The 24,410-nt window shown below is 51.7% G+C and overlaps 1 protein-coding gene and 1 long non-coding RNA gene across 5 annotated transcripts in view; one reads left to right on the forward strand and one right to left on the reverse strand.

Annotated features, from left to right (window-relative positions):
- MVB12B (multivesicular body subunit 12B) overlaps nt 1–24,410 on the forward strand; it is a 169,157-nt gene that overhangs the window by 113,977 nt on the left and 30,770 nt on the right. The gene's annotated exons all lie outside the window — the stretch shown is intronic.
- On the reverse strand, nt 6,138–23,855 carry LOC118499815. The gene is made up of 3 exons (XR_004902350.1): nt 23,846–23,855; nt 15,064–15,067; nt 6,138–6,333 (listed from the first exon to the last, which is right to left on the reverse strand). It is a non-coding gene; the product is annotated as an uncharacterized LOC118499815 (long non-coding RNA).

Below are 24,410 nucleotides of genomic sequence, written 5' to 3' on the forward strand. Positions count from 1 at the left end.
AGCCCTTTGTGTGGCGGTTCAATCCACTTGTAGGCGCCGTGGCCAGCCCCTGCAGAGCCCGGGGACCACTCCACTCCCAGGTCATGAACCAGTAAAGAAACGGCCCTTCAGGGGTCAATTTTTTAAAAAAACAAATTGCTCGCGACATTTGCTTTCTTTGATTTTTCCATGTTTGTGTCCTGAATCAGTTAATTTACTCATTAAAAGGATTTATTTTAGGTGGACCAATTAAAACTTTGGAAGCTAATTTTTTTGCTGAGCAGCGCAGACCTCTGAAAACACAATTTATAACACGGCTTCTGCCCTTTTCCACCGAGAGCTGTCTGATCGCGTGGCAACCCCTGGTGCTCAGGGAAGTCGAGAACTGCTGTTCTTTGTCCTCCCCTCTGGGCTCGGCCTCCGAGTGGGGAGGTTTCTCCCAGCTTCCATTGTTTCAAGGTGAACCGGCCAGCGTGAGAAGCCCGGCCCGGCCCGGCCCAGAAGTGGCACGCTGTATTTGTTTGCATGAACCCTTGGTTTATTTTTTTTTTTAATAGGAAGCTGCTGTGTAGTTTGGATATTTAAACAGTTATTAACCGAATGACAATTAACAGATTGCATAGACAGATTTTCTTTTGAAAACCTCTGAAATTGAGTACAGTTTGCAAAACTATCACGGCACAGTAATGACAATGAATTTTGATTTCCCGGAACTGATATTAGACTCCTTATTAAACTATGTGCATCTGCTTTTAATTTACTCCAAATAATTGGAAAATGCAATGAAGCTTTCCAATTAAAGCACGGCTTTATGCTGTTTAATAATACCCCCATAATATTATAGCTTATGAAGTGACAGGTGAGTTGGTGTATGAATAAAACATAAAGGCAGCAATAAGGGACAGAAACCCGGAGACAGTTGTGGGGATTTTAAATGCTGGATGTAATTTGCATATATTAATCTCTTCTTTTCAGCCTTATCAGGCGTTCTTCAGTATTTGAAGTTAAAATAGCGTTGACAGGCGGGAGTGCGCTTAGTTTTTTCAAGGATTTATTACTTGTATAATTTCTGATCTTTAATAAGCAGATATGACTGATCCTCATAGTTCTATAGAAATCGGTTAATTGTTCCAGATGGCGTGTACTGATTATGCAAAATTACTTTTCACACCATTTTTTTTGTGATGGAGTTTGGAGTAAAATTAAATTTTTTATAGCCTTCTTATCATGCTGTTTTACAGTGGTTTTTCCACAGAAGTTGAATTTAATCTACTATATTACATTGACCAGCACAGTTATTCTAACGTAGCATTTTGTGATTTGACAAAGAATAATAGAACACATTGCTCATTGTTCATTACTGTGTCCCTAATAAAAAGGAGCTCCTGTGTATAGAACATAGCTGTTATTTATGAAGAATGCCTAATTCATGCAGTTAAAAATGCAAAATTGTACTCTGAACTAGTTCCTTTTGGAGAGAGACTATCTGGGCGAGGCGAATGGAAATAGGCTTGTTGCTACCAATTTTACGTGCCGAGGGAGGGGGTCTTCTTTCAATGGCCAGTGTTGAAATTGTGCTCTTTTCTTCTCCTTTGAAGAAGGGGTGGGGAGCTCGCTAATCTCATTCTATTAAGAGAGGTGTCACTGGTTGAGTCGTCTTGATTTACATAATCCCAGAAGTCTTTCATAATTGAATAGCGTTTATAAAAGGTGGTTACACTTTGGTGTAAAGTATCAAAAGATGCCTAAAAAGCTTCAGTGATGATTCGTCTCTAACATTCTCCAAAGTGTCGATTTTTTGCAAAGCAACCGAGTCCAGGTTGGGCGGGGGGCGGGGGGGGGGGGGGAGCCCAGGTGACGATTACCCAGGCTCTCTCTTGTGTGGGTTCTCAGGTGACCTTCCCTCTGCAGCTCAGCTGGTGGGGGACGTGTAGGAAGGACTCAGCTGATTCACCCCGAAGTGCAATTGTGGGGCTGCTACCTTGACGCGGGACAAATGCAGTCTCCCGGGGGAGAGGGTGTTTTTGTTTTCGTCGTTGTTGCTTGTTGCATCAAAAATAAATATAAACAAAAATATGTCTGTGTATAGAATCTGAGGTTTGACCTGTTTTCAAAAAAGACTGCCGTGTACTAAGTCTTATCGGGATTTTTATTGGCCTGGGATATATATTTCCATTTTAAATAGAGAAGGTTCCCATGTGCAGAGAGACGCAGCTCTTTCTGTGGCCCGGCTGCTGGCTCCAAGCAGCGGCTCAGCGCTGCGCGCCAGCCGCTTCCCGCCCACGCCCGTCGCCCCGCGTGTTTGAACAGACTGGAGGCGGATTTGGGTCTGTGTAAAGGGTTCACCTCCCCGAGCCCCGAGGGAAGCAAACTTTTTTTTTTTTTTTAATATCCTTCCAGCAGCAGCACTGATTGCTCTTCACAGAGGGTCCCTGGGGTGGGAGCATGACCTCACTGAGGCCTCCGCGGAAACAGGCAAACAAACAGGTCGCAAGCCTGGGAGCTCAGAGGACCGTCTGTCTGTGTCTGCTGCGGATGGGGGCGCAGGGCGGTGGTGGCTTTCTGGGAGGTGGGATTTCCAGGGGACCCAACACGAGGGGTTCACTGAGGTGCCCCTAGTGGCCGCCACCAGTGCCGCGTGGGTTGTACTGTGCGCATCGGGCCGTATTCTGGTCCTCAGAACAGTTTTGGTTAAGTTCTGTTTTGCATCTAGTCCAGTCCCGAAGGGAGTTTAATGGTCAGCTCACTATGTTTGGCCGCCTATAGCGCGAGAATGACTGATACACCGAACCTAACGGCGAGCGCTTTGGAGGCCAGAGCACTTTCTAGAAGCAGGACCAAGTACATTCTGTATGCTCTTCACCTCCCTAATACTTCAAAAATCTGAAACCTTTCACATACTCTTTCTTGTAAACTCAAAATATATTTTTTTGTGGAAACAGACATCCTGTGAAAAACAGAACACGTAAATCAGACATGATTAAAAATATTTGTTCTAATGCAGTAATAATTTGGTAGTAATGCTTTCATCAGTATAGCTTAAGGCTACATTAAGTGGACAGACTTTATATGGATTCTCTCATTTTAATCTTCAAAATGCTATCTAATGTCTCATTAAGACTTGCATATAATGTATCTTAAGTACAGTCATTAAATATAGTTTAGGGAGATTTATGTTCAGATATTGCTTAAAGATGTTTTAATAGGCCCATTTACTCTGATGATATTAATGAGCTCTTAATACAGACTAAGCTTCTAAAACTAGTGGTAAAGACTCCAGCCTGAACACAACAACTTGGAATCAGTGCCGGTTTGGACGCGCGCCTGCAGGTTAGCCCCGCTGACACCCCGGGGTCAGCGCCAGCCCCCTCTGGTGGGCCCTGAGCCCCGACTTTTGGCGGAGGTCTCCCTTGACACGGTCGGCCTGCTCACCCCAGAGGACTCCATTTTTCTGCAAGACGGAGTTCAGTCCTTTTTCTCGCCTGAAACCATGCACAGGACATGTGTTGATTTGGCCAAACTGTACATCTCCAAGGGCATTTGACTGGCGTTGCTGCTCCTGGCGGGGGCGCAGCGGGGGCGGGGGCGTGGGAGGTTGGAGCAGGCTGTTGCTGCGAGTGCGTCAGGGGGAAGCATCTGCGGGGAAAGGTGTTCTCAGCCCGGCACCGTGGGGTGAACAGCTTCGATCTGCCACCAGTGGGCTGCAAAGGGTCACACGGTGAGCTGTCATCCTGCAGGCATTCCTGGTGACCGAAATACACGTAATCACGTGGCCCTGCTGATTAGAACTGGAAGGGGAAAAGCCAGCCCCGCGGGAGTCTCTGTGTGCGCCCCTCGCTGGAGTGCAGGCATGCCCCCAGGCCCCGCTTGTAAACCTGTGGCGAAAAACCTCCGTGTTGGTATTTCCTCTTCTTTCAGAGAAATATCGAAAAGCAGACTTTTTTTTTGTTGTTTCAATTGTTTGGGTGGGGGGAGAATCTATGAGTTCCGAGACTTTTCTAATTACTAAATTGGTTTGTTATAAAAAGATAATAGCAAATTTCTTCTTTTCATAATTGGACATCTCTTCCCTGTAGGCTAATGCAGGCACGGCCCATGCATGCACAATAAGTGGTGCTTTTGAAAAGCCGTAACTGGCTAATAACAGCCACAGTGTCATCAGAGAGTAATGGTGTGCTGATTAGCATAATTAATGACAAATGGTGGTGCGGAATTGGTGGATTGGTTTAGCGGATGATGAATGCGGCCGGCCCGGGCTGGGGCCTGCCAACTAGGCCGCGCTGGCTGTCAGACCTTCTGTGCTCTCCGAGGCAGCCCTCATTAGTCACGATGGGAGGTGCCAGTTTGTGTTGTGTTTGGAGCACAGAAAACTTAATAATCCTCCGAACGAGCGCGGCTTTCCCGTTTTCCTCTGTATTTACTCACAAAAATCGCTTCCTGCTCGTTCCCATTGTGGCCGAGCCCCGAAGACACAGCCGTTTCAGAACGTTCCTGTGGCGGGTGAAGGGGGAACAAAAGGTAGGATGGCAGAGAGACAGAGGTGTCGCAGGGCTCCCTCCGCCCCGCCCCGCCCCGCCCGCAGAGCAGCGGCTCCCATCCCATCGGGGAGACCCCTGCCTTGTGAGCTGTTTGCCTGAGCGTGTGCGAGGGGGACAGAGATGGACTGGGGCAGCCGTACATTCTGTCCTGGAGTGAGACTAGGACATTTGTCTTTGACTTGATTAATCAGACCTCATTTGCATTCTCAAATGAGACTGATAAAAATGGATTTACCTTCTAACCTTTAGAGGGGGGAAAGTATTTCCCGGCAAGATTTCTGGGCCTATCTTTCCTTAACTGATAAGAAACGACTCCTTTATCAATAAAGATGAAAATCCTTAATTTGCATTAGTGAATGAGACTAATTATTATATAGTTAATTAGCATCTGGAAATGAGGATTATCTTAATTACAAAGCACAATTTCCCTAATAGCTACAAAACTGTAAGTTTGATCCGTGTGGAAATTGGTGACTATTATTATGTAATTAGTGATAACATTAATAGTACAGGGTATTTAGACATAATTTGCATATGCAAATGTAATTTACCTGAGCCAAACAAGTGGACCATTAATGATTGGAGCACAATAGAACTCACTGAAAGTTCTAGAGAGCTGAATGGTACCCATTTTATGCCAAGTCCATAAATAATTAAGCAGTGGAGTAGGTAAGATCTTTCATATTTAGGTGGTCAGAGTGGATTTTGTTTTAAGAATGAATAGCTGTAGGTTAAGTAATGGAGCAGCTGGCCACACAGTCATCTCCTTGACCTTGATTTCCCTGTGCTTCCCCACATCCCCTGGGTCTTCGATGCACTTTCCCTGCACATTTTAACATTTCCGAATAGTGGATGGGTCTTACAATTGAAGTGTACTTTTAGAGCAGTAATATACACACACGAGCACAGCAAATTATGAAATTGATGGTGCGGCTTACAGCTCTTGAGGGAAAATGCAGAGCTTTCTGAACTGTATCATACGGCCCCAGAGTCTGCACCCTTCAGAGCGGCTGCTTTATCTACAGCTTGTCTGCTACCCACCTGCTCCCCCCTTCAGGCCCCAGCCGCATTTCCCAAACACAGGGCGTGTACCCAGGAGGGAGCGTGACGTTTTAATGTTTCCAGTTCCCCCATAGTAGAACATCCGCAGATAGCCTTGTTCGAATAAGACCAAAGTAGTTCTGTTCATCGGTCTTGGCCGCGTTCTGCGGCAGTGACACACGATCCCTTAAATCGCAGTGGCGACACCCCCAGCATTTTAAGTGTCATTCTAGCTCCGAGTTGGTGACTGCAGATTGGCGGGGTCCTGCTCTGTGTGTCTTCTCCTCTGGGACGCAGGCTGAAGAAGCAGCCCCATACCTGCAACACACTGTTCTTAGAGCGGAGGGAAAGGGCAAGAGGCGCGGAAGCCTCGGGGCAGACAGGGCGAGGCCGCCAGCCCAGCCCACCCAGCCAGCCCAGTGCACAGGGGCGTGGCCTGTTCCCCAACAGCCCACAGTCCCTGGCCATGCATGGGGGTGGTCAGATGCTCACGGGAAGGGGGAGCACATACTCAGGGCAATTTTGAGTTTTAGAGAGTGAGTTTCAGGAAAAATAATAATAAAATAACATTTTTAATTAAAAAGTTAAAATGTAAAAAGTGAGATTTCAGCTGTAAAGAAAAGTATGACGTCCACAGTTATACTGTCATAGTAAAAAAGTGAATCTGGAACAAGACTCTGTGCCCTGAAGTTTGGGACACGCTGGTCACAGCATCCACAGGCTGATCTTCGAGTCGTCAGGAAGCTGGATTCCCCGGGGACACTCAAGGTGTTCGCTGGAGACTTTCGAAGGCGCTCTGGTGTGCTGAGACCGCGCTGCGTTCTGCGGCTTACGGCTCATCTGGATCACCTCCAGCCTGGAGAAAGGCTCTTCTTTTCTCTGGGATTCGGTTTTCCCAGCAGCGGAACGAAGCCCAGGTGGCCCAGGTGGCCTTCTTGCTGCTCTGCCCTCCTGCCACCCCTTCTGAGCATCTGGCGAGAGCCTGGCACCTCACTGGGGCCGGAGCAGAGGGGCTCTAGAAAGTTCTGCCCTGGGGCTGGTGGGACTCAGCAGTTCCTATAAGAGCCTTTAAAAAATTTTTTTTGCTAGACCGAACAGTACAATGATACATTTTACATGATCAAAAACAGACACAGACTTTACTGAATTATAAAAGTAACATGTTCATTGTAGAAAAGTTGGAAAAGACATCAAAGTATGGGGAGTAAAATAAATATCATTCACAATCCCATTACACTAAAGAAACAATACTTTAAGGTAATTCTTTCAACTTATTTCTATACCATATATATTGGTATTGGTATATATGGGGTTTTTTTCTTTTTGTCAGATTTATTGAGGTGTAATTTACCTACAATCAGATTCACCCCGTCAGTGTATATAGTCCAGGGAATTTTGACTAAAGCCTCATCATCTGATAAATGTCCTGTACCCACCACCAGAGAACTAAGATATAGAATTTTCCACCCCCCTCCCCCAAGAGTTCTCTTGTTTCCGGTTGTTCCCCACACCTCCGCGAGTCCCGGCAGTCAGTCCTGGTTCCTGTTTCCTGGGTGTGTTCCCACAACGTGCAGCTTTGGGCGCCACTTGGCACCCACATGGTTTTGAGGTTCGTCCATGTCGTTGTATATAGGGGTGGCTTGCTCCTTTTTGCCCCTGAGAATGTCCGTCCTGTTTGAGACCTGGTCATACTGCTTTCTCCTCATCGTTCAAGTCTTCCGGGGGCGGAGGGGATTTAATGTTTGTATAAACCTTCCTCCTGGATGCAATGTACTTCATCTAACCAGTCCTCTAGGACTGGATACTTACATTGTCTTCATTTCTAAAAGTAATACCCTGGTGAGCATTCCTTTAGACAAATCTTGTTCCTTAGGGTCAGTGGGCATTTCTAAGCATTTTGATGTAATAACACATTGACCACCAAAATGGTTGAATGCATTTAACTTCCACATGTGCAGAAGGGATTCCCGCCCCCCCCCCCCCCCCCCGCAGCCTCACGGACTCGCTGCTGTTTTGTAAAAGCTGTGTCCCTTGGAAGGATGAAGTGGCAGCTTACTGTCGGTCTGCATCTCCCTGACGACCCGCGAGGGGCCACCTCCCCGGCTCGCTTGCCACTTGTACCCTCTCCTGTCTGCTCACTCCCTCGCTGCTTCTCTGTTGAGGTCTGGCTTTTTTATGGAGTCACAGCAGCTGCTGAGGGGAAGGGACTGTTTTTGTTCTCATGTTACTGCCGCTTTTCTGCCAGTGTGTACTTTTACCTTCAATTTTACTTTTTTTTCATGTTGTGTGCCTTTGCCATCCCATTTTAGAAAGGCCTTCTCTATTTCATGGTATACTCTGGAAACTTACCTTTCCCTTTTTTAAAAACGTTTAAGTGTACAGTTCATCTGTAAGTTGTTTTGATGCGTGGCACAAGGATCTGCATTTTTCCAGATTATTGATCGTTGTCCTGGAACCACTTACTGAACAATCTTACGTTTGGAAACCGTCTTATTAACCGCCTCTTATCTGCTGTGATACGTCCCGTGGCTGTGTCCTGCTCCATCCACTTGAATGCATACTCTCCAAAGGGAGGGTCACTTTTCATGATTATAAATGTGTGTGTTTTGATATCCTGTCTTATTATTCCTTGTAGTTTTTCAAGATGTTTCTGGGAATTCTAGTTCAATTTTTTTTACCCAGCTGAAATTTAGAATCACTGTAAGTTCCATGGAAAATACTTCCAAGATTCTGATTGGAAAATTATTGAATTATAACTTAATTTGGGGAGAATGATCATCTTTGAAGTGCATGACCTTACCTTCTAGAAATCCAGCGTGACTCTCCATTTATTCAAATGTCCTTCTATATCACTCAGTCAAGTGTTACAGTTCACTTTTTTCTAGGTTTAAGTTTTTTTCTCTGTCCCTTTGGTTTTAACTGGGAATTGTTGATATATATATTTTAAAATACTGTTGAATATTCATTTTGTAAGTGGCCAGCTCTTCGTATGCTTGTTATTTCCAATAACTTCCAATCCATTTACTTTTGTTTTCTCAGTAGACAACAGTATCATCTGCAAATGCAATTTTAGCTCTTTGATGACATTTTTTTTCTTGCTTTACGTGATTGGCTAGAACCACTAAAGCCGCACATGGTAACGGCAGTAGCCCGCATTCCTTCCTGTCTGGTTCCTGGCTTCAGAGGGGGTGTTTCTGGGGTTCCGCAGTCAAGTCCGAGATTGGCCGGTAATCAAGAACAGAGAGTGTGGTCACGCTAAAGAAATGATTCTCCTATTTCTGTTTCCTGGGAGTTTTTTAGAAATCAAATTTAGGCACTAATTTTAATTTCATACAAAAATAACTTCAGAATCTCCCGATACAATATTATATTCTTTCTCATTTAACTCACTAATATGAACCAATTTATTCCGGTAATTTAGCATTTAGAAACTCATTGTTGTATTTATTGAGTAAATCTGACTTTACCGTGGGGCATTATTCTTTAAATATGTACTAGATTTGAGCCACTGCTCTTTAAGTGAGGCTTTTGGTATTTTATATGCATGACATGGAGCTTGATGCTTAGCAAGATATTACTTTTGAGTGGCCTGAGAATCAGAGTTTTTCTTTCAGATACAAGAATATTTTTAAGTGTCGCGACTTCTATTCCTTGGGGAAGAAAAGAAAATGAAAAAAGTTCCCCTGTGAAAGCGAAGTGGACCTGGAACACTGGGAGGCCTGAGGGACTTTGCGGGCAGAAACAATACTTTCCATTTCTTTTACAACCATTGGTTTTCCTCAGGCTTTCTGCTTTTTCTTGAGTCAATTTCTGTCACTTGTATTTTTTATGAAAGAAAAGTCAGCCCCTACATTTACATTTTAAACTTCAGTAGCATAAAATTGTGCCTCAGTTTTTTCATTTTAAATTAATATTCCTATGGTCAAATATATCCCTAATGTTATTTTTTTTCTCCTTTTTCCTTAATTGTCTTTGCTCAGGATTTATTATTTGTTTTATTTATCTTTTCAAGGAACTTTTTTTATTTATGTATAAAGGCATTACGCTTTTGCTTTCTATTTCATTATTTAATTGTATCGTTAGTTCCTTTTTTCTAATTTGGTTTTGCTTATTTTGTTCTTTGTATCTTCTTGGGCTTAATGGTCACTTCATTTGTTTTCAGTTCTTTTTTTGATTTTTAATACAAGTATTTAAAGGTAAATAATTTTCTTGTATTTTTGATAGTATTCTGATATATAGTACTCACATTTATAAATATGTAGTAATTTCAGTTTCGATTGCCTGCCTCTTTGACTCAAATGTTAGAAAATACTTTTCCTGAGTGATTGACATTTTGTTCAAACTTTTCTTACTAATTTCTGATTTTATTATGTGGCGGTCAGAGACTGCAACCTGCATAATTTTTTTTACTTTTTAAAATGTATTTGACTTTCTCTGTCATCTACTACACGATAGGCAATGTTCCCTGACACCTGAAAACGTGTCTTCCTTCCGTCAGCTACCCTGGGCGGGAGGCGCGCACAGGGCCCTTCCCTGCTCACGTAGGGCTGATGGGCGTGTCACGTCCCGTGTACGTACAGTACTCTGTCCTCCTTGGCCAAAGCAGGGTAGCTCTCACTGCTTTGCAAGTTTCTTAAGTCATTGCCATTTTTGAGCATTGGCTGTGTTTGTGTCAGTGTAGTGTGAGGCCATGGAGGTTTATAACTGTGTATTTTACTCTTCATCGAAGTAAAAGTCCCCCTTTTTGTTCCATTTTGTGTTTTTGGTCCTAAGTTCCATAATGATCTTGTACCCCGCTGGCTCTCGGGCACGTTGCAGGGGCCACGTGGCGCTGGCCGTGAGCTATGGCCGTGAGCTCTGGCCAAGTTAGGCCCCTCTTCAGACCTCCCCTCCTCGCCCAGCTAGCGACCTGTTCCCGTCCACACTGGCACCAGCCTCCCAGCCACCCGAGGTGACTCCTTTTCTCCTGGGGTCCCTTCTCTGAGTGCCTGTAGCCTGCTTGTGCACCCGAGCACCAGCACCCGCCTCCGCCTCTGGCGCTCCCTCCCTGTGCACATGATCCGCCTGCCTCAGCTCCGCCCTCTCCGTGCAGATGGGAGCTCCGGTTCGGAGCGCCCCCCCCAGTCCCAGCGGCGGAGCAAGTCCAGGCTTTCTTTGCCACGCAGTTAGTTACCTTGTTATCAGGGGGACTCATTGCCGCTACTACACAATCCTGTTCTTAGAGTTCATTGTGAAACACCAACTAGTTCATTTATTTTTTAAAAATTACTTCAAGAGCCTTATTCCAAGACTTTGACCATTGGAAGTGCTATTCGAAAGCTTTCCCGAGTTCCCTGGTGACACTCTGGGGACAGGCAGCGTGGCCTAGAGAAGGGACAGGGGCTTCGGAGAGCCTGGCCTTCCAGGCTGGGCGCGGTCCAGTAACCTGCAGGCGCCCTTATTGAGGCTCATCATCCTCCTGTCTGCAACAGAGCCCCTTACATCTTTCACTGGGGGTGGGGGGGGGTGGCGGGTGGCTATGACACACGCATTCAGCAAACAGTGACTGCAGAACTAACTGTGTGCCCAGCCCTAGGAACCAGTCAGGTTGGTAACACCCACTGTTCAGAGCCACGAGTCTGGCGGCAGTGGGTGGGTGCATGGATAGCCAGGGCTGCCCCCACCCACACACACACACACCAGCTGGATGTGATCTGCCACCGTAAAAATTCAAATACAAACTGGAAGTCAGATGTGCTCCTCAGTTTGCTGAGACGGGTCACTGGAGAAGGCTCGGTGGCCGCAGACATGCAGCACAGGCGTCCGCAGGGCGGTCGAGGCGGATGGGGCTGGCCGCAGAGACCCGCAGGCACAGGCTCACTCTGTCTCTCTCTCTCCCTCTCTCTCTTTCTCTCTCTCTCTCTCTCTCTCTCTCTCTCGGGCTGTCGGCGTGACAGACAGGCCCGGCCTGCCCGGTTTCCTGTCATTAGCGTGGTTTCGGATGCGAGCGAATATGCCCGCAGCACCTCCTTGCTCAGGCTCATTTCCAGAGGAAGGCAGGGAGTCATTCTTCATGGTTAAAAGTAAGGACAGCCTACAACTCGGGCAGATTGAGCCACTTCCTACCCTTCCTGCTCACAGTCCTAGGGATCGTTCCGCAGCCGGAAGGCTGGCCTGGGCCCAGCACGCCCCGAGTCCCCTGGGCAGCAGCGCTCAGGCGCAGGTGATGGCCGTGTCATTGCCTGCAAGGAGAAGGACTGGCTGCTGCCATCCCGACCAGCCCTGCCTTGAAGGAGCAAGTGACACCTGCGTCTGTCTGGTTCTAGGAATGATAGCAGATGTTTACCGAGCGAAATCACCTTCACGTATGAACTGATATCACCCTCACCACCACCCTGGAGAGCAAGTGGTACAGTTATCAGTGAGGAAGGGAGGCTCGGAGAGGTTTGGGGAGTTTCCCCGGGTCACACAGGTAGAGGACGGCAGTGCCCCCAGGGGGCCTCCGTTGTGCCTTTCGCAGACCTTGTCCTTGCCCTTTACACTCTCCCGCCCCTCGTTTTAAGTGCCTTTCCCACTTCCTGGACTGCGCGCTCCAGAGGGACGCACTCGGCCCATCGGTCTGTGCGCCCAGCCTCCTGATGCAAATGGCATCAGAGTTGACTGTGAGCCTCTGCATCGAGTTCGAATCGCCACCCATGCCCCCTCTGGGATGGCCGGGGCCCCCGTGGGGACTGCAGAGCAGCTTGGGCTGGGGGCTTGTTGGGTGGCGAGCACTGCTGGCCCCCCCCCCACCCCCCTGTGCCGAGCGCAGGCCCTCGGCCTGTCGGGAGGTGGGGGGCGCATTCCACTTCCTCTCATTAGGCAGCCGAGCTGATGGCTGGCTGAGCTTGCAGATCTGTCCGGGGACCGGTGGACCTGCCCCTGGGTCCCCAAGCAGCCTGGGAAGCCAGCCCCCCTCGAGGTGGCACAGATGGCAAACCCAAACGACAAAGTAAACTCCAATATGTCTTGGAGACATTGTCAGCCTGCAGCTTATTTGTCATGTCACGGCAGTCTCCTGGATCAGGGACACCCTCCCTCCCAGCCCCGCTCCCTCCCCTGGGTAGGGATAATCTCCAGGAAACTGCTGAGCATAGGGGTGGGGCGAGGGCACAGAGACGAAGGGTTTCCAGAACACACCCTGGTCATTCTCCACTGTGTGTCAGAAGTGCACACTAACACCAGTGACCGCACTTGGCATGTACAGAGTGCCAGCCCCTCGCGGGGCCCTTTACCCAAACCGCCTCTCCTACTCTCCTAACGTCCCCAAGAGGTGTAGGTCTCACCAAGTCCCACTTACAGGTGCAAACGTGAATGCGCAGAGAGCTCGGCTGGTTTCCCCACACTCACACAGCTCAGGCAGGCTGGTCCGGCATCCACTCTTACCCCCAACTCCGTTGTGCGCTGTGTGGGCGAGGCTGAAGGGGCACTTGTCCCTTGCTCAGGGCTGGCACCCGAGCAGGGGACATGGCACCTGGGATCAGGGCCACTAGCGCAGCTGTGGAGTCCCAGGGGCATCCGTGGGTCTTGTGGGTGAAGACCAGCTGCTCCCCTCAGCCTCAAATGGGGAGCACTGAGGTGGGGGCGTCTCGACTGCTTGGCCTGTTCCCACCGGGGACAAGGCCCCATGGTGACAGGCTGGGGCACTGCTGGCAGAAATGCCCGCGTCTGCCCTGGGCTGCAGCCCAGTCCTCCTCAGTGGTGGCATCTTGGCGTCTTTGGAAGGACAGGGGCACGAAGCAGAACGAGAGAACCGGGAGGCTGAGCATCCTCCCTCCGCCTTTCAGCCCAGAACTGATCAGGAGCCGGGTCCTTCACCAGGGGGGCATCGGTTTCCTCAATTGGGGAAACAGAAACGGGGGCAGGGGAAGCCTCTGGGAAAAGTGTGGTGAGGATTCAGTGAGGTGACGCTTGCAGAGGGGCCTGGGCCACGGTGGTGCTCCCCTGCACAGAGAGGGGCCTCGCTTAAAGGGACCCACCTGCCTGCATGCTTCCAGAGCGGGGGTGGACTCGTGGAGGGCACTGCTGAGGGGGTGATCCTGAGAGCTAGCTGCCTCCCGCAGTCCTGCAGTGCCCCAAGGAGGAGCCTGGAGCACAGGCCGTAGCCAGGCTCTGAGAGAGGTGCGTTCAATCAGGCCTGAACCCCGAGACCCTCGGGCTCAGTAGGAGCTCACATTCTAGGGGCAGGAAGCAGAGGAAGGAGCTCAGGCCCCAGGGAGCTTGAGGTGGGACCAGCCTCGCCCCCTGCCTTGCAGAGGTAGGAAGAGCGAGAGCTGGGGCTCCTGGGCCAGGCGCCCGGGACACGTGTCCTTTGAAAGGATTTATTTATCTTTCTGATTTAGCTTTAAAGATGCGCAGGAACTCACAGCTTGTGGTCACAGGTAAGCAATGAAAAGCCAGGTGGCGTATAAAGAGCAGATTAGGTGCGTCGTGTGATTGATCCCGGGCTGTTTGCTGAGTCTCTGTGTAAATGCCATGCAGGTTGGTTGATTGAGGACACCTGGAATGTCGTGGGTTTGGCGGTTATGAAAGTCACACTATTTCATTCTTCTTACGGGTGATGCGGGACTTGTATGGGAAAAAACCCATTCCCAGCAGCACCCACCCATACAAATGGGAGGCAGGGGCCCAACCTGTCAAAGCCTCTTCAGGTCTGTGACCAGCAGAGGTTCCTCCTTTGTCAGATGAAAAAGGGAAGGATGTTACCAAGTGCCCTGGGGGATCTTCATTTCGTCTCCCCGTGAGCCTCCCCAGTCCCTGGCCATTCTAGGGTGGCCGGGACCGCAGGCCCAGTGAGGGCTGGGGCCGGGAGGCCAGGAGAGGCGCTGGGCTGGGCCTGATGAGGGCTGCAGAGGGGTTCAAGGGCTCGGAGGTGTGGCAGTGGGGTCACCACTTGCCCCTGCCACGCTGTCAAGCTTGGACTTTTATTTTCAACTTAGAGGTTGGGAATTTCAGTGACTGTTTTCTCTCTGCCGCCTGGGACTTTGCAAGAACCGCATTCCCAACCGTGCTGGCTTGCGTGTCCCCTGGTGCTTTGCTTCATGGAAGGGGCGATTGGTCACACAGGCCGGGCCTCTGCTCACCTACGGGGCTTACTAGGTTGTTTGAAGTTGTGTTCTTGTTGCCGTGCCACCTATTCACACACCATGTGTACATGTACCACACAAGTGCATGCACCCCATGCACATGCATGCCCTGACATATGCACACAGTGGCATGCACACACCACACATGTGTACATGCCACACGTGTGTCGCATGTGCACATGTCCCGTGCATGTGTGTCCATCTCGTGTGATACCTGCCTGCATGTGACATGTGTGTGCGTACCCTGCACATGTGCGCATTTCATGTGTATATGTACCGTGCACACACACCCCACATGTGCATGCACACACCTCACACATGCATGTATACACCTCATGTGTGTGTGCCACACTGTGCGCCCATCACACGCACATGCGTGCATCCCACACGTGCACACACACCTCTCTCGCACACCATATATACACACTGGGCTTCCTTCTCCGTGAACCATCATTACCAACCAGTCGCCGTCCAGGCCCACGGCAGGGTTCATCATGCCCTGCCCAGAGAGCCCGGAGAGCCTGGAAAGAGAACACAGATGTCTCCTGTCTCATGGGGAAACTCCGAGAGAGGAAGGGGCGAGCATGCCGAGTCCACGCCTGCGAGCCGGCGCCACGCAGCGCCCACTCTCTCCTTCCGTCGGTCCCTTCAGCCGTTTGAAACCCTCTCTCTGTACTGAGCAGTGGCCTTCCTGCTTTAATGTTCAAACTTCAAAGATTACTTTCGAAGTAAAGTTTTTCCAATGAAATTCCAAAGGTTTTACACATGTGTGAGAGGAGGAGTTTGGCTGTTAAACCACGTTCGCTCGGCCCCCCGGCCCCCTCGACTACAAAGGCTCTGCGCCCGCCTGCGCTTTGTTCTCCTAAACGTTACACCAGCTCGCGCACCGCGGCGCAGCACGCTGCCGCGGCCCCCGCCCCCGCCCCCGCCCCCGCGTCTGATTTCTGTTCGGCGAAAGCCTGGTGGGGCAAAGTGGGTTTTTTATTGCTGGAGGAAAATTTCCCTGTTTGGCACTGTTCTCAACTCTGCAGCTGCTCCCCCGAACCCCAGCCTCTGTAACTGCGAAAGTCACAGTGGCCCGGGGCTGGGGAAGGGGCTGGTGGCCCCAGTCATGGCCAAAGGGATTTATTTTATTTTTTTATTACAGTTTGCACTCAGTGCTTTTTGGTATTAATTTCAGGTGCACCAAAGGGATGTAAGAGTAGGGGTGAGTTTGCAGTGGCTGGCGGCGGGGGCGTGGTTGATTTTCATCGGACCGCAGAGCCCTCCAAAGCCTCGTGTTACGGCTTTGCTGTTGTGCGTGATTTTAGGACAATAAACTTTGATAAGCCATCTTGAAAAATCTCTCCCCAATACAGTAATTAGGCCATAAATGTTTTCGTCGGATAATTTCCCAAGATAGTCCCAAAGGCCCATAATTTCTCCCACAAAATGTAGTAACTAAAAGCGAAACATTTTGATGAACCTGTGGAACTAATGGTTCTATAAATTAAAAAAATCGACGTCATTTATAAGTTATTTAAATAAATTTGGTCATGAAAATAAATTCCTCCCTGTATTACATCACCGTTAATAATTTTAACTGTGAGTTTGCTCATGTGAAAAGGAACTGGGCCGAGACCCAGGGTTCCTCTAACCAGGCAGTCCGTGTCCTTGCTGAGGTTCCCAAGGTGACCCCTCTGACTCTCTACCTCGGGGTGCCCCAAACGTAGGCAGGAGCCCAGCTGAGTCGTACAGGCGGCTGCAGAGCTAGGGAGGGAAAGGACCAGTTGTTCTCAGGCCACCTTGACCCTGAAGCACCCCCCTCCCCACGCTCCTGGGAAATGAGGTTTGCTAGGACAGCACCTCCCAACAGAGGCTGACTTCATCTGTGCTGAATGCTGGTCCGTCTGGTGACCGCCCTCCTCCTCGGTGTCTAAGGCCGTCAGGGCTTGCTTCCCCCCAGCAGCGCGGGCCAGGAGAGCCCCTCTTTTAACACCCACTTATAGAAAGTAGTGGGGGAAAGGCCTCTTAAACTTCTCAAACCACCTTTACCCTTGGAAGTGCTCCCGGGGCCCCCTGCTTCTCCCGAACCATCCAGAACCCTGGGCTTCCTGCCTCCACCCTCACACTGCAAGTTCACGGGCTCTGCCGGGTCGGAGCCCTGCTGCTCCGACCTGCTCGCCTGCTGGAGAGTCCCCGTTGTTCTCCATTCCCTCCCGCTCTTCATCCCGCCCCGTGGTGGCGCGGGGGGCTTGTCCCGCACAGGGCAGCGTCCAGCTGCGCCCGACCACATTCCACTCTGTAATTGATCCCAGACGCCTCCGTACCCCGCCCCCCCTCCCCAGCTACACTTTCGTTTTCTCAGAACTCGGTGACTCCCTCTTCCCTTCCCTTCCAGCACCGGCGGCTGGCTCTTTGGTCGGGTCCGTTTACTTCAAGAAGCAGTCCCTTCGAGAAAGGGACGGCTTTTATAAGAGGAAAGTGGTGGGCCACCCTTTGGGCTGAAATTCAGGTGCTGTGTGCCTGTTGGGGTTACTGGCCGGCTAGACGCCCACTCACGGCACCCCGGTCTGACAGATGAGAAGTTATTTCACGTCCTGATCTCCAGGTTTCCACCAGTAAAGGACACTTCGAGGCCCAAGGACACAGCTCCCTCCACTTCTGCCTCCTCTGCCTTTCGTCTGCCCTCCGAACACCGCCCCCCCCACCCCAGCCAGGGCAGACTCCATGGAAATGGGGAAGTGTCCCATCTCATTCAACAGAAAAGCGGGGTGGTGGAGTAGCACCCCAGCTCCTTCTGACTGTTTGGGGTTTTCCAGGCAGAATGTTTAAAGCCACGTTGTGTTTTCACAGCCTTGGGCGAAAATGAAGTCACGGTTTGGCCCCTGTCCAGCCTGGATGGAGTCGAGCTGAGAGCCCGATCGTCAGGCGGGCGCGCACTCCGCCCGAGCTAAGACGGTGAAAAGGAGCCCCGAGAGGCGTGCTCTCGAAGCGCGCCCTCTACAGGCCGGTTTGGGAAGTGGGTCACAGCAGAGACTGAACAGCCTGCTGATGACCCGGGCCCTCTGGGCACCCACAAGCAGCCTGGGGCATCCTCCCACCGAGGGGCCGCCTTTGACTTTGGGTTTTGGGGTCCCTTCCAGGCCTCCACTCAGGCAGTTTTTCCACTGACCCAGTAAATGATTACATGGCAGCCGGGAGACGCATATGCAACACCCGGGTCCATTAGTGGCCCGCCGGGTGCCCTTGCGCAGGCCAGGAAACCTCCGAGCCCCGCGTCTTCATTTTGAAACTGGAACAGGGTCAGCCCCGTGGGCGCAGGGTAGGAACGAGGATGAAGGAGATAATAGATGCTCGACCACGTCGGAAAGTTGCGAGGCACCCAGATGTCCACGGCGTGGTTCTTACAGCTCTGGCCCCTGAGCTCGGTCTCCTCTTGCGTCTGAGCCGCTCCCTGCCCGGCCCGCGCCCCTCCCCCCTCCACACCAGCCAGCCTGCCGGACCTGTTTCCTCTGAGAGGTCTGGGGTTTTTTTGTGGGTTGGGTTTTGTTTTGTTTTTAGTTTTTAAAAATGTATGGAATACTCCCTGGAGCATTACAGAAAGTAGTTTTAAGAAGAGGCTCCTGGTTTCCTACCGGGCCTTGCCTTTCACGGCAGTCCCTCCATCCTAATTCCGAGGTTCGCAGCTCCCTGCCGCCCGGGCCCTGAGAGCCTCACGGTGGAGAAAGCACTTACGGTGTCTTTTTAAGCCGTGAGGTTCCACTGAATGTGTCCTTTCACTCTTTGTTCGGACTGAAGCATCTTTTAAAAAATTCAGGGCAGATTTTCAAGTGGCTGGAAGTCATTACCCAGAGAAGCACTGGAAGGTTTAAGGGGGAAAGTTAAGAATCCAGTACAGCTTCGGGTATGTTCGTTCCTTAGCTTCAAAACGTGGAGAGCTCGACCTGAGTGAGGTCACGAGAGAGGAAGCCTTCTGTCTGAATTCTAGAAAAGACAGTCACTAGCTATCTGGATTTGTTACCTTTTTTTCCTGCCATCGAAGGTAAAAGCCACAGAAACCCTGAGTGCCCCGGAAACTCACTGCAGACAGAGGCGGACCAAGGGCCTTCTGGGTTCCTTTCTTGTGAACCCCAGGGGCCCGGTGCACGGAGGGTGTGGGCTGCAGGGACGCCCAGGGTCGGGTCGCACAGTAAGTGATCAGTAATCGGTGGGTGGAGTGCCCAGTTGTGCCTTGGCCCCGGTGTCACTTGACAGCTTGTCCGAGAGAGTGTCGGCGTGCCCGTGGCCTGGCCACCTGCCCCTCGCCTCTCTTAGCCGTAAAACAGGCCGGTCCCATGGGCCCGCGGGGTTGTGGCACAGGGAAGGGTCCAGCTCGGGGCCTGGCCCAGAGTCCAAGGCTTTGACCAAGTGGCAGCCGTCACGGGCGCCGCAGTGCTGCCTGTCCCTGCAGTGGCCAGTGCCGTGGGTGAGGGAGGGTCCCAGCTGTGCAGAAGAGCATCCTGGAACTGAGCCCGTGAGGCCCTTGACTCCGGGCACTGAGCGGAGGGTCTCGTGGTGCCGTCGTCCCGGACCCCTCGGTGCGAGTCTCCAGGGTTTGGGGCTAGGAGTTTGTGTTTTTCATGAGCATCCCAGGCCCGTCGGGCACAGCTGGAGGTTTGGGGACCTGTGGTTTGGAGAGAAAGGATGCGTCTCCTGGGGCGCAGGGGCTAGCTTCCAGGATCTGTCTTTAAGGCACTAGCCAAGGCTGCACTTATTCGTGCCCGCCCTTCCACAGGGGTGCCGTTGTCCCCAGTCCACAGGGGTGCTGTTGTCCCCAGTCCACAGGGATGCCGTTGTCCCCCAGAGGGAGGGCTGTGAGCTCAGAGTTGATTTCCGGTGGGCTGGCTTCAAGGGAGGAGTTGCCCTGGCTGAGAAGCAGTGTCCTCTGCGATTTGGGTGGTCTGCCTGGGCTTTCCACGTGGGACTCCTACTTGAAACCGTTCCCGGGGGGGAGACCCGAGTCAGAGCCCCCTGCCCCGAGCTTGTGCCTCGGTTCTTGCCTCGCTCGCAAGAGGCGAGTTCAGGTGGGAAACAACTCGAGCCGTGGAAACGAGATAGCAGGTTCGTTTTTGAAACGCACACGAGTGCGAAGCTGCAAGCAGGCACCCAGCTAGTCTGACACCCCACGTGCAGAGGAAGGAAAGTGGTCAGTACGTTTGTTTGCAGGTTCTATACCCTTGAGCCAAGGCTGCCAGTGGGCACTCGGCTAATCTGAGTGCACCAGCTATCGGGGTTCTGGGGTTAATAGTTGACTCAACTTCTAGGTACCCCTCCTTCTCCCCCTTCTAAACCTTGGGAATGGTGTACAGAGACAAAGGCGTTCTTTCTCAGCTAGCAAAGGTTCTTCGTCTCAGTGAAATTGCTACCGAGGCCCCCTTTCCCAGCGCACAGTCTCAGGACTCCCCTCCTCCCACGTGATGCCCGCTTGTGATGGTCGGAACAGCCCTCAATCTCATCAGCCCGGCTCAGGACTGCTGAGTCAATGGTGAGACGCGCCTCCCGCCTCCTCCCTGCCTGAGTTTGCCCACGTAACAAAACCGCTGTCTTCTCCCAGCCTGTGGCATCTGCGGGCTCCTGTGCCTCGGCCTCAGCCACTCTGGAGGGGGCCCGCCTGTCTCCCTGAGCGGCCCCCCAGCCCTCTCCCAGACGAACCTTCGACACACCCCGCAGCCTCTAAACTTGGCACAGCCCCACCTGGCCGCAAGGGCTTGCTGAGGCTCTGCTCTCCGTGCGGGGGCCAGGCCTCACTGCCTAATGAGCTCCGACTTGGCTGCCACTTGCTGGAGATGTCCCTGGGAAAGTCACGGGCAGCTGGGCCCAACGGCCTCCACCCGAGAAGGGAAGGCAGTTCACAAAGTAGGCCACCGAACTTCTGGCGGGGGCCTGCCCGTGTCCTTGGATTTGTTTACCCTCAGAATTCTAACACCCCCGTGTTAATTCACAGCAGATGTGTTTCCAGTTGTGCCAGCGGAGTTCCCGCATGTTCTGCTTTGCTGCGTTCTGCCGTGCAGGCAGCTGCCAGCGCCCCACTTCTTTCCGAATCCTCTTTTGTAGGATGGAGGGATCGGAGGGCTGTGGAGCCAGGGGCAGCCCGGCAGCTGATGTCCGGGCCAGAGGGGTGGGCACCCCCTCCCCCCATTGTGTCCAGGGCAGCGGGGCGGGGGCAGGAGCAGGCACCAGAGAGATTTGCCTGAGCGTCCCCTGTGAAACCTGGGTGACGATGATGATGGTGCAGATGCACATGCCTCCCCTCGAGGGGTGATCGTGAGAAACCAGTCCACACACAGGCCGCCCCTACCTAGAGCAGGGTCCGCACAGGGTAGGAGCTCAGATAAGTGGGACCTGCCGCCACCACCGCCCGCTTTGGGATTTAAAGGCCTGGTGACCAGTGAGGTGTGGGGACAAGTCCCCGTCGCTCCAGGTGCCTGGACGGAACGGCTGCGTGTGTGGTAGAGCTGTGTTCTGGGGGCAGGAAGACAGACACAGGGAGTGCGTAAGCGACGAGAAATCCACCCTTCTCCCTCCGAAGAGGGTGGGAACGGGGCCCTGCCGCCTTTTCCTTTGCATTGTCCCGAGTGGGCTTGTGTTCTGGCAGCAGAGCCCCCCCCCCCCCCCCCCCCCCCCCCCCCCGCAGGCTGGTGCTGTGGCTCTTCAGGGAGCACCGTCTATTGTCTGCGAACGACACTGCTGGGGAGCAGTTCGCCCAGATTCCCAGGTTTGTCATTAAAACAGCCGAGGAGCGGGCCTCACCATACATGTATAAAGAAGGGTGGCTGAACAGGAAGTCTCTCTTAAGCAGATGTTGTGCTGCGAGCCGTGGAGAAATGCTGTTTTGTCATCAGCCGCACACGGTTATCTCAGGACTTGAAAGAGACTAAGGGAACATCTTTTCTACTAACCCAGCGTTTTTTAGCACCTAATATCATTTCACATTTAAAGGTGACAGCAATATCTTTAACGTTTTTCTATTGGATTAATAACGTTTAATGTTCAAAGCAATAAAGCGAAATGTTTTCGTGAGGGTGCTTTATATCACTAGTGGAAAATTCAAGTTAAAAAAAAAAAAGACCACACACACAAAGTAATAGACGTCGAGAGCCATAAACTCCAAAGGGAGCCGGGCGCAGAGGTGGTTCTGTGGGGCCCGTGGGGGCGCAGGGCCTGAGCCCGCCCCCAGGGGGCGCCGGGCGGGGCGGCGCGCTCCCGCCCACACCCCCAGCCATTCATCTGCACCCAGCAGCGGAATATGACAATGTTAGCATTTTTCATTTCCCTGACGTTACCATTAATAAAGCAATGATCCAAAAGGGGCTTTGCTGAGTCTGTTCTTTATGCTCCCATCACTCACGACTAGATAATTTCACACAGGATCGTTTTAAAATTAAATGACGATAAAAACGCTCTGCTGTTCTGTGTTCACCAGTTCATGGAAGTCTATCAAGTCATTAATGTGTCATGACAAACTGTTCGATGGATACAAGAGTAATTAATTATTTGAATAAATAACAAGTTGAACTTGGGGCTTTGAACCACGATGACACACACATCCCATTAAGGGCGTCTCGGAACCTTTTCGGGGCACCAGTACGGAGAGTTAAAACGCAGGCCAGGCGGCTGGAAATGAGGGGAAACGATCCCGCAGGCGGCGCGGGGCGGCGTTCTGCAGGGGGAAAGCCGAGGTGTCACGTTGCCGCGCCCGCGCCGAGGGCGGTGTTAAAAGTTCCCCGGCAGCGGCCGTTTCCAGAGGCACTTGATCAGTGACGATTTCAGGGGACAATTATACAGATTTTCATAATCACCATTAATCTTCGCATATTTTTCAAGATAATTACCGCAATTATTACTTAGATTTCTCTTTTATATGCCCGTTGTGGAAAGGAACAAGTGCTTATTAGACTGGATAGTTCAAAGAGCCCGGGATTAAAATCCTTTGTCATCTCCGCGCTCGCCATTCCAGCTCACGCAGCCTCCGAAAGTTCATCGGCTCCAGAAATTAGAGTGATATTAGCAGGCTCTGTTATTAAGTGTTAAGGTTGAGCCTGGAGTGCGGCGAGAGCGGACGGTTGAATTGCTCGCTGGGGGGGGCTCTGAGTTCCATTGGAATTGCTGTCGTGTGGCGGGAGATGCCCGTGACAGGCGCAGCCAGAGACGGTGGCGGCCTCGCACCTATTTTCCATAATAGACTCACAGAGCGAGCTCAAAACCAATATTTGGAGACCGTGTTTTTTGTGACATGCCCTTTAAAGGTTAACATTAAGTCTGAAATCTGGGTAATTTACGGCACTGTGCTTCCTACACACGGCAACTAGACAGAAGGACGCACACTGCCCGGTATTTCCAAGTCGGAGTGGGCACCAGGTCTGACTCCAGCTCTGTCTCGGGCTGCCCCCTTTTGCTCACGTCGAGTGTGTCCGTTGGAGCCGAGTTTGGAAAGCGGTGTGCTGCTTTCAGGAGAAGCCATTTGCGCGGGGAAAAGTTTCTTGGAAATTCTGCTCTTTGGAAACATCCCTGTGTACGTCCAGTGCGCGTCCTCCCGTGCCCCATCCCAACTACGGGCGTGAAGCCTGCTGTCCCACACCCAATGTGGGGACCGTCGGAGCCTACCCACCTCCGCCCGGTCTAGCTTCCCGCAGGGGAGGACGGCCCGGCCTTTGGCCTTGAACCGGGAAGTCCAGTGTTTGAGCTTTCTATGAAGCAAGGAAAACGTAAGGCATCGAAATGGCTCTTTGAATGATTAGTTTTATTATTCAGTTATGATCTGGTTCAAATGCACACGGTCTCACACTAGCACAAGCCGGGTTGAGAGTGCACAACCTCCTGTCTTTACCTGCAGGTCCCTCTTCCTTTGGCCCGTAGGTCTGTCGCTGGGACCGGTCTTCAGGAATCCCCCGGCAGCTCCAGGCGGGATGAAGCTCGGGGTCTGCTCAGACAGCGCTTCCCACGGTGGCTGCCCCTCCGGGGCTCACGCCCCACCCCAGGCTCGGGCCTCGGTGCCAGCCCTCACCCTGAATTCTTGTACTCACTCAGGGGTGCCCAGGCCCCAGGGAGCGTGACCCCACGAATCTAGGTCAGGGGATCTCTGTGCTGTGGTAACACACCATCACATTTGGTGCCAGTTTTAACCTGTGGACAGTCTCTCTTCGAATCTTAAATGAAATTTACGACAAGTTTGTCCCTCTGCAGTGTGTGTGGCACTTCAGCCGCCTGCCCTGTGACTAAGGCACTTGGGCAAGTAGCCAGGGCATGAGACGTTGACTCGTCGGTCCCGGACTCAGAGAAACGGAGTTGGGATGTCCCTTTTTCACAGGGCCCTGAAGACTCCCCACCACAAAGCACACCTTTCTTCTAGGTGGGGGCCTTCGCTCACCTCCTCCGAGGCCAGCACGGAGCATGTTGTTGGGCAAGGATGTTGGGACATGTGATCAGAGCTCGCCCTAGGCGAACAGACCACCGATTTGATGCACCTCGAAGGGGTAACGTCTCAGCCAGTGTCAGGGGTTCCTGAGCAGGAGTGGGCTCTCCACAGCCAGGAGGGGGCGTGTCACATGTAGAATGCACGACTTGGTCAGAAAAGGGTGCATAGTGTGGCGTGCGGGTTAGGACCTGTGAGGGCCTGGATGGTGGCCCTTGGACGTCACCCTGTGAACCTCAGGAACCAGTCAAAGTGTTTAAGGAAAGGAGTGAAGGAGCGAGACCTGCCTTTGAAAGCTGGCTCTCTAGGTCTCTG

Source organism: Phyllostomus discolor, chromosome 3, assembly GCF_004126475.2.
Source record: "Phyllostomus discolor isolate MPI-MPIP mPhyDis1 chromosome 3, mPhyDis1.pri.v3, whole genome shotgun sequence".
Taxonomy (NCBI): domain Eukaryota; kingdom Metazoa; phylum Chordata; class Mammalia; order Chiroptera; family Phyllostomidae; genus Phyllostomus; species Phyllostomus discolor.